The 17,738-nt window shown below is 40.4% G+C and overlaps 1 protein-coding gene across 2 annotated transcripts in view; it reads right to left on the bottom strand.

Moving 5' to 3' along the window:
* Nucleotides 1-15,850, bottom strand: part of LOC143291561 (uncharacterized) — a 160,648-nt gene extending 144,798 nt beyond the window's left edge. The window contains exon 1 of one of the 2 annotated variants that reach the window (XM_076601473.1): nucleotides 15,593-15,850. The gene's annotated coding sequence lies outside the window, so the exon portion shown is untranslated. The remainder of the gene's footprint in view (nucleotides 1-15,592) is intronic. The other variant, XM_076601474.1, reaches the window with a different exon arrangement.
* Between the last annotated feature and the right edge of the window lie 1,888 nt (nucleotides 15,851-17,738).

The following is a 17,738-nucleotide window of genomic DNA, read 5'->3' as shown; positions in this document are numbered from 1 at the left end:
GACAGTGACACAAACTCCACGACAGTGACACAAACTGTACGACAGTGACACAAACTCCACGACAGTGACACAAACACAAACTCCACGACAGTGACACAAACTCCACGACAGTGACACAAACTCCACGACAGTGACACAAACTGCACGGCAGTAACACAAACTGTACGACAGTGACACAAACTGTACGACAGTGACACAAACTGTACGATAGTGACACAAACTTCACGGCAGTGACACAAACTCCACGACAGTGACACAAACTGTACGACAGTGACACAAACTCCACGACAGTGACACAAACTGTACGACAGTGACTCAAACGACAGTGACACAAACTGTACGACAGTGACTCAAACGACAGTGACACAAACTGTACGACAGTGACTCAAACGACAGTGACACAAACTGTACGACAGTGACACAAACTGTACGACAGTGACACAAACTGCACGACAGTGACACAAACTGTACGACAGTGACACAAACTCCACGACAGTGACACAAACTGTACGACAGTGACACAAACTGTACGACAGTGACACAAACTGCACGGCAGTAACACAAACTGTACGACAGTGACACAAACTGTACGACAGTGACACAAACTGTACGACAGTGACACAAACGACAGTGACACAAACTGTACGACAGTGACTCAAACTCCACGACAGTGACACAAACTGTACGACAGTGACACAAACTGTACGACAGTGACACAAACTCCACGACAGTGACACAAACTGTACGACAGTGACTCAAACGACAGTGACACAAACTGTACGACAGTGACACAAACTGTACGACAGTGACACAAACTGCACGACAGTGACACAAACTCCACGACAGTGACACAAACTCCACGACAGTGACTCAAACGACAGTGACACAAACTGTACGACAGTGACACAAACTCCACGACAGTGACACAAACTCCACGACAGTGACACAAACTCCACGACAGTGACTCAAACGACAGTGACACAAACTGCACGACAGTGACACAAACTCCACGACAGTGACACAAACTCCACGACAGTGACTCAAACGACAGTGACACAAACTGCACGACAGTGACACAAACTGCACGACAGTGACACAAACTGTACGACAGTGACACAAACTGCACGACAGTGACACAAACTGTACGACAGTGACACAAACTGTACGACAGTGACAAACTCCACGACAGTGACACAAACTCCACGACAGTGACACAAACTGTACGACAGTGACACAAACTGCACGACAGTGACACAAACTCCACGACAGTGACACAAACTCCACGACAGTGACTCAAACGACAGTGACACAAACTGCACGACAGTGACACAAACTGTACGACAGTGACACAAACTGTACGACAGTGACACAAACTCCACGACAGTGACACAAACTGTACGACAGTGACACAAACTGTACGACAGTGACACAAACACAAACTCCACGACAGTGACACAAACTCCACGACAGTGACACAAACTGCACGGCAGTAACACAAACTGTACGACAGTGACACAAACTGTACGACAGTGACACAAACTGTACGATAGTGACACAAACTCCACGACAGTGACACAAACTTCACGACAGTGACACAAACTCCACGACAGTGACACAAACTGTACGACAGTGACACAAACTCCACGACAGTGACACAAACTTCACGACAGTGACACAAACTCCACGACAGTGACACAAACTGTACGACAGTGACACAAACTTCACGACAGTGACACAAACTTCACGACAGTGACACAAACTGTACGACAGTGACACAAACTCCACGACAGTGACACAAACTGTACGACAGTGACACAAACTCCACGACAGTGACACAAACTGTACGACAGTGACACAAACTCCACGACAGTGACACAAACACAAACTCCACGACAGTGACACAAACTCCACGACAGTGACACAAACTCCACGACAGTGACACAAACTGCACGGCAGTGACACAAACTGTACGACAGTGACACAAACTGTACGACAGTGACACAAACTGTACGACAGTGACACAAACTCCACGACAGTGACACAAACTCCACGACAGTGACACAAACTGCACGGCAGTGACACAAACTGTACGACAGTGACACAAACTCCACGACAGTGACACAAACTGTACGACAGTGACACAAACTGTACGACAGTGACACAAACGACAGTGACACAAACTGTACGACAGTGACTCAAACTCCACGACAGTGACACAAACTGTACGACAGTGACACAAACTGTACGACAGTGACACAAACTCCACGACAGTGACACAAACTGTACGACAGTGACTCAAACGACAGTGACACAAACTGTACGACAGTGACACAAACTGTACGACAGTGACACAAACTGCACGACAGTGACACAAACTCCACGACAGTGACACAAACTCCACGACAGTGACTCAAACGACAGTGACACAAACTGTACGACAGTGACACAAACTCCACGACAGTGACACAAACTCCACGACAGTGACACAAACTCCACGACAGTGACTCAAACGACAGTGACACAAACTGCACGACAGTGACACAAACTCCACGACAGTGACACAAACTCCACGACAGTGACTCAAACGACAGTGACACAAACTGCACGACAGTGACACAAACTGCACGACAGTGACACAAACTGTACGACAGTGACACAAACTGCACGACAGTGACACAAACTGTACGACAGTGACACAAACTGTACGACAGTGACAAACTCCACGACAGTGACACAAACTCCACGACAGTGACACAAACTGTACGACAGTGACACAAACTGCACGACAGTGACACAAACTCCACGACAGTGACACAAACTCCACGACAGTGACTCAAACGACAGTGACACAAACTGCACGACAGTGACACAAACTGTACGACAGTGACACAAACTGTACGACAGTGACACAAACTCCACGACAGTGACACAAACTGTACGACAGTGACACAAACTGTACGACAGTGACACAAACTGTACGACAGTGACACAAACACAAACTCCACGACAGTGACACAAACTCCACGACAGTGACACAAACTGCACGGCAGTAACACAAACTGTACGACAGTGACACAAACTGTACGACAGTGACACAAACTGTACGATAGTGACACAAACTCCACGACAGTGACACAAACTTCACGACAGTGACACAAACTCCACGACAGTGACACAAACTGTACGACAGTGACACAAACTCCACGACAGTGACACAAACTTCACGACAGTGACACAAACTCCACGACAGTGACACAAACTGTACGACAGTGACACAAACTTCACGACAGTGACACAAACTTCACGACAGTGACACAAACTGTACGACAGTGACACAAACTCCACGACAGTGACACAAACTGTACGACAGTGACACAAACTCCACGACAGTGACACAAACTGTACGACAGTGACACAAACTCCACGACAGTGACACAAACACAAACTCCACGACAGTGACACAAACTCCACGACAGTGACACAAACTCCACGACAGTGACACAAACTGCACGGCAGTGACACAAACTGTACGACAGTGACACAAACTGTACGACAGTGACACAAACTGTACGATAGTGACACAAACTTCACGGCAGTGACACAAACTCCACGACAGTGACACAAACTGTACGACAGTGACACAAACTCCACGACAGTGACACAAACTGTACGACAGTGACTCAAACGACAGTGACACAAACTGTACGACAGTGACTCAAACGACAGTGACACAAACTGTACGACAGTGACTCAAACGACAGTGACACAAACTGTACGACAGTGACACAAAATGTACGACAGTGACACAAACTGTACGACAGTGACACAAACTCCACGACAGTGACACAAACTGTACGACAGTGACACAAACTCCACGACAGTGACACAAACTGCACGGCAGTAACACAAACTGTACGACAGTGACACAAACTGTACGACAGTGACACAAACTGCACGGCAGTAACACAAACTGTACGACAGTGACACAAACTGTACGACAGTGACACAAACGACAGTGACACAAACTGTACGACAGTGACTCAAACTCCACGACAGTGACACAAACTGTACGACAGTGACACAAACTGTACGACAGTGACACAAACTCCACGACAGTGACACAAACTTCACGACAGTGACTCAAACGACAGTGACACAAACTGTACGACAGTGACACAAACTCCACGACAGTGACACAAACTCCACGACAGTGACACAAACTCCACGACAGTGACTCAAACGACAGTGACACAAACTGCACGACAGTGACACAAACTCCACGACAGTGACACAAACTGCACGACAGTGACTCAAACGATAGTGACACAAACTGCACGACAGTGACACAAACTGCACGACAGTGACACAAACTGTACGACAGTGACACAAACTGCACGACAGTGACACAAACTGTACGACAGTGACACAAACTGTACGACAGTGACAAACTCCACGACAGTGACACAAACTCCACGACAGTGACACAAACTGTACGACAGTGACACAAACTGCACGGCAGTGACACAAACTCCACGACAGTGACACAAACTGCACGGCAGAGAGTTCCGAATCCTTGTGCAATGACACAAAAAAACTCTTTCCCAGTTTTACTGTGTGGCTGTGAAATGTGTGTGTTGTACCAGCTTTACTGTCTGTGAAATGTGTGTGTTGTACCAGTTTTACTGTGTGGCTGTGAAATGTGTGTGTTGTACCAGTTTTACTGTGTGGCTGTGAAATGTGTGTGTTGTACCAGCTTTACTGTGTGTGAAATGTGTGTGTTGTACCAGTTTTACTGTGTGGCTGTGAAATGTGTGTGTTGTACCAGTTTTACTGTGTGGCTGTGAAATGTGTGTGTTGTACCAGTTTTACTGTGTGGCTGTGAAATGTGTGTGTTATATCAGTTTTACTGTGTGGCTGTGAAATGTGTGTGTTGTACCAGTTTTACTGTGTGGCTGTGAAATGTGTGTGTTGTACCAGTGTTACTGTGTGGCTGTGAAATGTGTGTGTTGTACCAGTTTTACTGTGTGGCTGTGAAATGTGTGTGTTGTACCAGTTTTACTGTGTGGCTGTGAAATGTGTGTGTTGTACCAGTTTTACTGTGTGGCTGTGAAATGTGTGTGTTGTACCAGTTTTACTGTGTGGCTGTGAAATGTGTGTGTTGTACCAGTCTTACTGTGTGTGAAATATGTGTGTTGTACCAGTTTTACTGTGTGTGAAATGTGTGTGTTGTACCAGTTTTACTGTGTGGCTGTAAAATGTGTGTGTTGTACCAGTTTTACTGTGTGGCTGTGAAATGTGTGTGTTATATCAGTTTTACTATGTGGCTGTGAAATGTGTATGTTATATCAGTTTTACTGTGTGGCTGTGAAATGTGTGTGTTGTACCAGTTTTACTGTGTGGCTGTAAAATGTGTGTATGTTGTACCAGTTTTATACACGATAACATGTGATGGAAAGTTGAAGAAGGAGACCATTAAATATTTATTCATAGAAAGATTTGTGAACGCCTCATCACTTACTGAATTATGCCCCAAACTGCCATAAAAATATCCACAGAATCAGTCGGAATTCACACAGTTAAAAATTATACACCATGTGAGTTAATACCCTTGAACTGATCACGATGAAACGAAAAAATTTCCAGTCTTGACTTTTCTCAAAATGAAGTCCTTTTCACTTCTTACGACGTTTAGAAGTACTTGTATTTGGCTCTACATGTTATTAGTTTAACAAAATACTGAATTTTCCTATCAACTATAAAACTATAAAACTAGAATGAACATAAAAGAGAAATTGAATCCACCGTGTTGTACTACATTCCCGGCGGGTGTAACTAAACTTGTACATCTATCTAGATCTAGAGAAAACGGCTAAATGTTGTAGTGTGATTGCGGCGATAGCCACGTCTCCTTTACCGCGGACTTAAAAAGAATTTTTTTTTTATTGCCCTTAAAGATTTTTTGAATGCCCAAGATACACCAGAATAATATGATTTAAACAGCGTTCTCACTGCGAATACCGCAATTGATTTATCGCCCTTTAAAAAAAGTATCCTTTAAAAAAAAAAAAAGGTATGTTCAAATACTAAATTTCAGAACATCAGCTAGGTAGCCACGATAGTGTAATGGGTAAGACAGTTTCTTCTCACCCGAACACGCAGGGTTCGAATCTGGTTAGGATTTTTTTTTTTTTTTTTTTTTTTTAACCCGAAGCTTTACGATAACAAATACAGAACACATTTTAACGACTAGATCTCTTTTTTTTTTTTTTTTTTTTTTTTTTTAAGTGTATCACAAGTGAGTCTTGAAGGCCTTGCCTCTCTTGCTGTGTCTTGTTATAAAGGTTTGGCTATCAACATTTTACCCTGTTTACTTGATCTCTATGTTCACACACGTCAACATTTTACCCTTTTTACTTGATCTCTATGTTCATACACGTCAACATTTTACCCTTTTTACTTGATCTCTATGTTCATACACGTCAACATTTTACCCTTTTTACTTGATCTCTATGTTCATACACGTCAACATTTTACCCTTTTTACTTGATCTCTATGTTCACACACGTCAACATTTTACCCTGTTTACTTGATCTCTATGTTCACACACGTCAACATTTTACCCTGTTTACTTGATCTCTATGTTCACACACGTCAACATTTTACCCTGTTTACTTGATCTCTATGTTCACACACGTCAACATTTTACCCTTTTTACTTGATCTCTATGTTCATACACGTCAACATTTTACCCTTTTTCCTTGATCTCTATGTTCACACACGTCAACATTTTACCCTTTTTACTTGATCTCTATGTTCACACACGTCAACATTTTACCCTTTTTACTTGATCTCTATGTTCACACACGTCAACATTTTACCCTTTTTACTTGATCTCTATGTTCACACACGTCAACATTTTACCCTTTTTACTTGATCTCTATGTTCACACACGTCAACATTTTACCCTTTTTACTTGATCTCTATGTTCACACACGTCAACATTTTACCCTTTTTACTTGATCTCTATGTTCACACACGTCAACATTTTACCCTTTTTACTTGATCTCTATGTTCACACACGTCAACATTTTACCCTTTTTACTTGATCTCTATGTTCACACACGTCAACATTTTACCCTTTTTTTACTTGATCTCTATGTTCACACACGTCAACATTTTACCCTTTTTACTTGATCTCTATCTTCACACACGTCAACATTTTACCCTTTTTACTTGATCTCTATCTTCACACACGTCAACATTTTACCCTTTTTACTTGATCTCTATGTTCACACACGTCAACATTTTACCCTTTTTACTTGATCTCTATGTTCACACACGTCAACATTTTACCCTTTTTACTTGATCTCTATGTTCACACACGTCAACATTTTACCCTTTTTACTTGATCTCTATGTTCACACACGTCAACATTTTACCCTTTTTACTTGATCTCTATGTTCACACACGTCAACATTTTACCCTTTTTACTTGATCTCTATCTTCACACACGTCAACATTTTACCCTTTTTACTTGATCTCTATGTTCACACACGTCAACATTTTACCCTTTTTACTTGATCTCTATGTTCACACACGTCAACATTTTACCCTTTTTACTTGATCTCTATCTTCACACACGTCAACATTTTACCCTTTTTACTTGATCTCTATGTTCACACACGTCAACATTTTACCCTTTTTACTTGATCTCTATGTTCACACACGTCAACATTTTACCCTTTTTACTTGATCTCTATGTTCACACACGTCAACATTTTACCCTTTTTACTTGATCTCTATCTTCACACACGTCAACATTTTACCCTTTTTACTTGATCTCTATCTTCACACACGTCAACATTTTACCCTTTTTACTTGATCTCTATCTTCACACACGTCAACATTTTACCCTTTTTTACTTGATCTCTATCTTCACACACGTCAACATTTTACCCTTTTTACTTGATCTCTATCTTCACACACGTCAACATTTTACCCTTTTTACTTGATCTCTATCTTCACACACGTCAACATTTTACCCTTTTTACTTGATCTCTATCTTCACACACGTCAACATTTTACCCTTTTTACTTGATCTCTATGTTCACACACGTCAACATTTTACCCTTTTTACTTGATCTCTATGTTCACACACGTCAACATTTTACCCTTTTTACTTGATCTCTATGTTCACACACGTCAACATTTTACCCTTTTTACTTGATCTCTATGTTCACACACGTCAACATTTTACCCTTTTTACTTGATCTCTATGTTCACACACGTCAACAGTTTACCCTTTTTACTTGATCTCTATGTTCACACACGTCAACAGTTTACCCTTTTTACTTGATCTCTATGTTCACACACGTCAACAGTTTACCCTTTTTACTTGATCTCTATGTTCACACACGTCAACATTTTACCCTTTTTACTTGATCTCTATGTTCACACACGTCAACATTTTACCCTTTTTACTTGATCTCTATCTTCACACACGTCAACATTTTACCCTTTTTACTTGATCTCTATGTTCACACACGTCAACATTTTACCCTTTTTACTTGATCTCTATGTTCACACACGTCAACATTTTACCCTTTTTACTTGATCTCTATGTTCATACAAATCAACATTTTACCCTTTTTACTTGATCTCTATCTTCACACACGTCAACATTTTACCCTTTTTACTTGATCTCTATGTTCATACACGTCAACATTTTGCCCTTTTTACTTGATCTCTATGTTCACACACGTCAACATTTTGCCCTTTTTACTTGATCTCTATGTTCACACACGTCAACATTTTACCCTTTTTACTTGATCTCTATGTTCACACACGTCAACATTTTACCCTTTTTACTTGATCTCTATGTTCACACACGTCAACATTTTGCCCTTTTTACTTGATCTCTATGTTCACACACGTCAACATTTTGCCCTTTTTACTTGATCTCTATGTTCACACACGTCAACATTTTGCCCTTTTTACTTGATCTCTATGTTCACACACGTCAACATTTTACCCTTTTTACTTGATCTCTATGTTCATACACGTCAACATTTTGCCCTTTTTACTTGATCTCTATGTTCATACACGTCAACATTTTACCCTTTTTACTTGATCTCTATGATCATACACGTCAACATTTTACCCTTTTTACTTGATCTCTATGATCATACACGTCAACATTTTACCCTTTTTACTTGATCTCTATGTTCACACACGTCAACATTTTACCCTTTTTACTTGATCTCTATGTTCATACACGTCAACATTTTACCCTTTTTACTTGATCTCTATGTTCATACACGTCAACATTTTACCCTTTTTACTTGATCTCTATGTTCACACACGTCAACATTTTACCCTTTTTACTTGATCTCTATGTTCATACACGTCAACATTTTACCTTTTTACTTGATCTCTATGTTCATACACGTCAACATTTTACCCTTTTTACTTGATCTCTATGTTCATACACGTCAACATTTTACCCTTTTTACTTGATCTCTATGTTCATACACGTCAACATTTTACCCTTTTTACTTGATCTCTATGATCATACACGTCAACATTTTACCCCGTTTACTTGATCTCTATGTTCACACACGTCAACATTTTACCCTTTTTACTTGATCTCTATGTTCACACACGTCAACATTTTACCCTTTTTACTTGATCTGTTTGTTCATACACGTCAACATTTTACCCTTTTTACTTGATCTCTATGTTCATACACGTCAACATTTTACCCTTTTTACTTGATCTCTATGTTCATACACGTCAACATTTTACCCTTTTTACTTGATCTCTATGTTCACACACGTCAACATTTTACCCTTTTTACTTGATCTCTATGTTCACACACGTCAACATTTTACCCTTTTTACTTGATATCTATGTTCATACACGTCAACATTTTACCCTTTTTACTTGATCTCTATGTTCACACACGTCAACATTTTACCCTTTTTACTTGATCTCTATGTTCATACACGTCAACATTTTACCCTTTTTACTTGATCTCTATGTTCATACACGTCAACATTTTACCCTTTTTACTTGATCTCTATGTTCACACACGTCAACATTTTACCCTTTTTACTTGATCTCTATGTTCACACACGTCAACATTTTACCCTTTTTACTTGATCTCTATGTTCACACACGTCAACATTTTACCCTTTTTACTTGATCTCTATGTTCACACACGTCAACATTTTACCCTTTTTACTTGATATGTTTGTTCATAAACGTCAACATTTTACCCTGTTTACTTGATCTCTATGTTCACACACGTCAACTTTTGACTTTTTACTTCATCTATATGTTCATACACGTCAACATTTTACTCTTTTTACTTGATCTCTATGTTCATACACGTCAACATTTTACCCTTTTTACTTGATCTCTATGTTCATACACGTCAACATTTCCCTTTTTACTTGATCTCTATGATCATACACGTCAACTTTTGACTCTTTTTACTTGATCTCTACGTTCATACACGTCAACATTTTACCCTTTTTACTTGATCTCTATGTTCATACACGTCAACATTTTACCCTGTTTACTTGATCTCTATGTTCATACACGTCAACATTTTACCCTTTTTACTTGATCTCTATGTTCACACACGTCAACATTTTACCCTTTTTACTTGATCTCTATGTTCATACACGTCAACTTTTGACTCTTTTTACTTGATCTCTATGTTCATACACGTCAACATTTTACCCTTTTTACTTGATCTCTATGTTCATACACGCCAACTTTTGACTTTTTACTTCATCTATATGTTCATACACGTCAACATTTTACTCTTTTTACTTGATCTCTATGTTCATACACGTCAACATTTTACCCTTTTTACTTGATCTCTATGTTCATACACGTCAACATTTCCCTTTTTACTTGATCTCTATGTTCATACACGTCAACTTTTGACTCTTTTTACTTGATCTCTACGTTCATACACGTCAACAGTTTACCCTTTTTACTTGATCTCTATGTTCATACACGTCAACATTTTACCCTTTTTACTTGATCTCTATGTTCATACACGTCAACTTTTGACTCTTTTTACTTGATCTCTATGTTCATACACGTCAACATTTTACCCTGTTTACTTGATCTCTATGTTCATACACGTCAACATTTTACCCTTTTTACTTGATCTCTATGTTCATACACGCCAACTTTTGACTTTTTACTTGATCTCTTTGTTCATACACGTCAACATTTTACTCTTTTTACTTGATCTCTATGTTCACACACGTCAACATTTTACCCTGTTTACTTGATCTCTGTTTATACAAGTCAACTTTTGACTCTTTTTACTTGATCTCTATGTTCATACACGTCAACATTTTACCCTGTTTACTTGATCTCTATGTTCATACACGTCAACATTTTACCCTTTTTACTTGATCTCTATGTTCACACACGTCAACATTTTACCCTTTTTACTTGATCTCTATGTTCATACACGTCAACTTTTGACTCTTTTTACTTGATCTCTATGTTCATACACGTCAACATTTTACCCTTTTTACTTGATCTCTATGTTCATACACGCCAACTTTTGACTTTTTACTTCATCTATATGTTCATACACGTCAACATTTTACTCTTTTTACTTGATCTCTATGTTCATACACGTCAACATTTTACCCTTTTTACTTGATCTCTATGTTCATACACGTCAACATTTCCCTTTTTACTTGATCTCTATGATCATACACGTCAACTTTTGACTCTTTTTACTTGATCTCTACGTTCATACACGTCAACATTTTACCCTTTTTACTTGATCTCTATGTTCATACACGTCAACATTTTACCCTTTTTACTTGATCTCTATGTTCATACACGTCAACTTTTGACTCTTTTTACTTGATCTCTATGTTCATACACGTCAACATTTTACCCTGTTTACTTGATCTCTATGTTCATACACGTCAACATTTTACCCTTTTTACTTGATCTCTATGTTCATACACGCCAACTTTTGACTTTTTACTTGATCTCTTTGTTCATACACGTCAACATTTTACTCTTTTTACTTGATCTCTATGTTCACACACGTCAACATTTTACCCTGTTTACTTGATCTCTGTTTATACAAGTCAACTTTTGACTCTTTTTACTTGATCTCTATGTTCATACACGTCAACATTTTACCCTTTTTACTTGATCTGTTTGTTCAGACACGTCCACTTTTGACTCTTTTTACTTGATCTCTATGTTCATACACGTCAACATTTTACCCTTTTTACTTGATCTCTATGTTCATACACGTCAACATTTTACCCTTTTTACTTGATCTGTTTGTTCAGACACGTCAACTTTTGACTCTTTTTACTTGATCTCTATGTTCATACACGTCAACATTTTACCCTTTTTACTTGATCTGTTTGTTCAGACACGTCCACTTTTGACTCTTTTTACTTGATCTGTTTGTTCATACACGTCAACATGTTACCCTTTTTACTTGATCTCTATATTCATACACGTCAACTTTTGACTCTTTTTACTTGATCTCTATGTTCATACACGTCAACATTTTACCCTTTTTACTTGATCTCTATGTTCACACACGTCAACATTTTACCCTTTTTACTTGATCTCTATGTTCACACACGTCAACATTTTACCCTTTTTACTTGATCTCTATGTTCACACACGTCAACATTTTACCCTTTTTACTTGATCTCTATGTTCATACACGTCAACATTTTACCCTTTTTACTTGATCTGTTTGTTCATACACGTCAACATTTTACCCTTTTTACTTGATCTGTTTGTTCATACATGTCAACATTTTACCCTTTTTACTTGATCTCTATATTCATACACGTCAACTTTTGACTCTTTTTACTTGATCTCTATGTTCATACACGTCAACATTTTACCCTTTTTACTTGATCTCTATGTTCACACACGTCAACTTTTGACTCTTTTTACTTGATCTCTATGTTCATACACGTCAACATTTTACCCTTTTTGCTTCATCTCTATGTTCACACACGTCAACATTTTACCCTTTTTGCTTGATCTCTATGTTCATACACGTCAACATTTTACCCTTTTTACTTGATCTCTATGTTCATACACGTCAACATTTTACCCTTTTTACTTGATCTCTATGTTCACACACGTCAACATTTTACCCTTTTTACTTGATCTGTTTGTTCATATACATATCAAATTCCGCTGCAGTAATGGCGAGCTACGGACAGAAATCGACACACTGAGTAGTGAAACATATCGCCTAAATGTTATTTGTCACTGACAGGAGGTGAATTTCGTTTCATCATGGAATGTACTCATTGTAATAGTGCACCACAAGAACTGATTTATCAACGCTTTTTTCGTTCCATGTCATGTTTCAAATTTTGCAGACTAATGTGTGCAAAATTGAGAGAACTTTTGCTTTGAATCATTAATTGATATACATTGCAAAAGTCTTACAGAAGCATTATAACTTTGAAATTAAAATAATAATTCCAGCATCGTAGTTCTACTTTCAAAGACTATACCAATGTAAGAGGTGTTTTTTGTCATTATTTCCTAGACAGTTAAAAGCTTTGAAAGAGTGCACAATTTTGAGAATTTTGTGCTGCAGTCGATACATGAGTGTTTGTTAACACACTTAAATTAGCTTCCATGTGTATTTCAAAGTATTTTTATATGTATCTTTATAAAATTAGGTGTGGCGGTGGGATGTGTGTGTGTGCGTGTGTGCGTGTGTGTGTCTGTGTGTGTATGTCTGTGTTTCTCTCTGTCTCTGTCTCTGTGTGTCTGTCTTTGTGCGTGTGTGTATGTGTGTGTCTGTACTGTTGAACTTTTACTGTATGAATGTGAAATTTAGGGATACGAAAACTTGATAAATTTCAACTACAAATGTGTAAGTGTATTTATCGTTTAAAACGTAATCCTTTGAACGTAATACTCTATCCTCTGAACGTAATACTCTATCCTCTGAAAGTAAAACCATCCTCTGAACGTAAAACTATCCTCTGAACGTAGTACTCTATCCTCTGAACGTAATACTCTTTCCTCTGAACGTAATACTCTATCCTCTGAACGTAGAACGTAATACTCTATCCTCTGAACGTAAAATTATCCTCTGAACGTAATACTCTATCCTCTGAACGTAATACTCTATCCTCTGAACGTTGAACGTAATATTCTATCCTCTGAACGTAAAACTATCCTCTCAACGTAATACTCTTTCCTCTGAACGTCATACTCTTTCCTCTGAACGTAGAACGTAATACTCTATCCTCTGAACGTAAAACTATCCTCTGGACGTAATACTCTACCCTCTGAACGTAAAACTATCCTCTGAACGTAATTATCTTTCCTCTGAACCTAATACTCTATCCTCTGAACGTAAAACTATCCTCTGAACGTAATACTCTATCCTCTGAACGTAATACTCTTTACTCTGAACGTAATACTCTTTCCTCTGAACCCAATACTCTTTCCTCTGAACGTAAAACTCTATCCTCTTTAACGTAGAACGTAATACTCTATCCTCTGAATGTAATACTCTATCATCTGAACGTAATACTCTATCATCTGAACGTAATACTCTTTCCTCTGAACGTAGAACGTAATACTCTATCCTCTGAACCTAAAACTCTATTCTCTTAACGTAGAACGTTATATTCTATGCTCTGAACGCAATAAACTCTTTCCTCTGAACGCCGGTAATACTCTATCCTCTGAACATAAAACTCTATCCTTCCTCTGAATGTAAAACTCTATCCTATGAACCTTATACACTTTCCTCTGAACGTAATACTTTCCTCTGAGGCCTAACACTCTTTCCTCTGAACGTAATACTTTCCTCTGAGGCCAAATACTCTTTCCTCTGAACGTAATACTTTCCTCTGAGGCCAAATACTCTTTCCTCTGAACGTAATACTTTCCTCTGAGGCTTAACACTCTTTCCTCTGAACGTCAAGCTCTGTCATCTAAACGCAACCCTCTGTACCTTAAAAAGGACGAAAGGAATTTTTTTTCCTGTGTGTGTTTTATCTTCAGTTTAACGTCTATTCACTATAAGTGAAAGGAGTCAAGTAGTGGATAAAGGAAAGGGAGTGCATGTGAATATTAGTGTAAAAAAGTGTTCATGTTATGTATCAGAGGGAAGGTAGATTATTCAGTTATAAGATAAAGTCTAAAGAGATTGTGGTGTATATTGAATGAGATGTCATGGTGGGGGTGGGGGAGCGGGGGGGAGAGAATATGTATATGCATATCAACAAGTATTAACCTACAACTGTGTGTGTGTGTGTGTGTGTGTGTGTGTGTGTGTGTGTGTACGTGCATGTGCGTGTATTGTGTGCACGTGCGTGTATGCAAGCGTCAGTGCACATAACACACACATGTGCTGCAAGCATTTGTGTGTAAATTGATCAAGCTGTGCATTGCGTTAAGAAATTAAGAACTGCACACACACACACACACACACACACACACACGCCTCTGCAGTATCCCTTCACAAAAGGTGTTTCGCACTAGATCATTCACTCACGGAACACTTCATTGTTGAAAAACTCATAGAACTCACGGTGCTTGCGGAGAACAATCCTTTGATGAAAATGACTGGCGAAATCAGTTGTGGACAACTCTGGCCTGCCTCTTGTCTGCTCCTTCAACTCCGTGTCTCTCTCCCTCCCTGTCACCTGATCAACAGCCCTCAGTGGACACACTGGCTGTATCACCGGTGAACACCATCGGCAGGAAGTTCGCTTCTTGCACACACCAGCCGTGTGATCTGGGACGGTCAAAATCACTCACACACACACACACACGATCTGGGACGGTCAAAATCACTCACACACACACACACACGCACAAGCATGCACACAGGGATGTTCACACACACACACACGCACGCACGCACGCTCGCACGCACGGACGTACAGACACACACGCGCGCGCACGGACGCACGCACGAACATACACACAAACACACAAGTACGCATACAGCACAAAAACACATACACGCGCGCGCGCACACACGCACACACACACACCTTTTTTTTTGCTTTTGTTGCGTGGTGGTGTGTGTGGCAGTTGAGGTGGCCAGCTGGGTGGATGGAGTAAGGGGTGTGTGAGAGAGAGGGGGGTGCGGGGGGTGGGGTGGGGCGGGGTGCCAGTGAGAGAGACAGAGAGAGAGAGAGGGTGTGTGTGTGACCCAGATATTAGCGTGGGTTACAAAGACAGGTCTGAGCCAGTCGAACTGAAGGACTTCCTGTCCCGTTCGGAACGTCGTGTGAGTCAGGGGGGCTGGGAGGGGGTAGTGAAGTGTGAGTGTGTGCTTGCGTGCCGTGTGCTTGTGTGCGTGTGTGTGTGCGTGCGTGCGTGTGTGTGTGTGTGTGTGTGTGTGTGCGTACAGTGCAGTACCTTGGGATCAGTCAGAGAAAGTGACAATTCCGTGGTTGTGCCGAATCAAGCCAATTCGTACTCAGTGCGGCGTCAGTTCATGTGACTGGCTCAAATCTCTTCTTCGGCAACCGACAACTCTCTGCGGCGACTGCTGGGCTTCTCCTTTTTCTGTCTTCTGTCATTCGAGTAGCGTCCAAGTTTCCGTTACAGACGAGGTTTTCGATCCAACAGCGTACACTCCCCACTTCTGATAGCACTACGTGTCAATAGCGCTACGTGTCAATAGCGCTACGTGTCGTTCGTTATCACTGCGGCCAATTGCACTACATGTCAATAGCGCTACGTGTCAATAGCGCTACGCCGTGTCGTTATCACTGCGGCCAATTGCACTACATGTCAATAGCGCTACGTGTCAATAGCGCTACGCCGTGTCGTTATCACTGCGTGTCAATAGTGATACGTGTCAATAGTGATACGTGTGTGTCAATAGCGCTACGTGTGTATCAATAACACTTAGTGTCAATAGCGCTACGTGTCAATAGCACTACGTGTCAATAGCGCTACGTGTCAATAGCACTACGTGTCAATAGCGCTACGTGTCAATAGCGCTACGTGTGTGTCAATAACACTTAGTGTCAATAGCACTACGTGTCAATAGCGCTACGTGTCAATAGCGCTACGTGTCAATAGCGCTACGTGTGTGTCAATAGCGCTACATGTGTGTCAATAGCGCTTCGTCTCAATAGCGCTTCGTGTCAATAGCGCTACGTGTGTGTCAACAGCACTACGTGTGTGTATCAATAGCACTTCGTGTCAATAGCGCTACGTGTCAATAGCACTACGTGTCAATAGCGCTACGTGTCAATAGCACTGTCAATAGCGCTACATGTCAATAGCGCTACGTGTGTGTCAATAGCGCTACGTGTGTGTCAATAGCGCTACGTGTGTGTCAATAGCGCTACGTGTCAATAGCGCTACGTGTGTGTCAACAGCGCTTCGTGTCAATAGGGCGCTACGTGTCAATAGCGCTACGTGTCAATAGCGCTACGTGTGTGTCAATAGCACTACGTGTGTGTCAATAGCGCTACGTGTGTGTCAACAGCGCTTCGTGTCAATAGCGCTACGTGTGTGTCAATAGCACTACGTGTGTGTCAATAGCGCTACGTGTCAATAGCGATACGTGTGGGTCAACAGCGCTTCGTGTCAATAGGGCGCTACGTGTGTGTCAATCGCGCTACGTGTTGTTACCATTGCGTCCAATAGGACTACATGTCAATAGCACTACGTGTCAATACCGCTACGTGTCAATAGCACTAAGTATCAAT

Source organism: Babylonia areolata, chromosome 17, assembly GCF_041734735.1.
Source record: "Babylonia areolata isolate BAREFJ2019XMU chromosome 17, ASM4173473v1, whole genome shotgun sequence".
In the NCBI taxonomy this organism is placed as follows: domain Eukaryota; kingdom Metazoa; phylum Mollusca; class Gastropoda; order Neogastropoda; family Buccinidae; genus Babylonia; species Babylonia areolata.
Note: the sequence above shows the minus strand (reverse complement) of the source record. Positions and strands in the feature narration are given on the sequence as shown.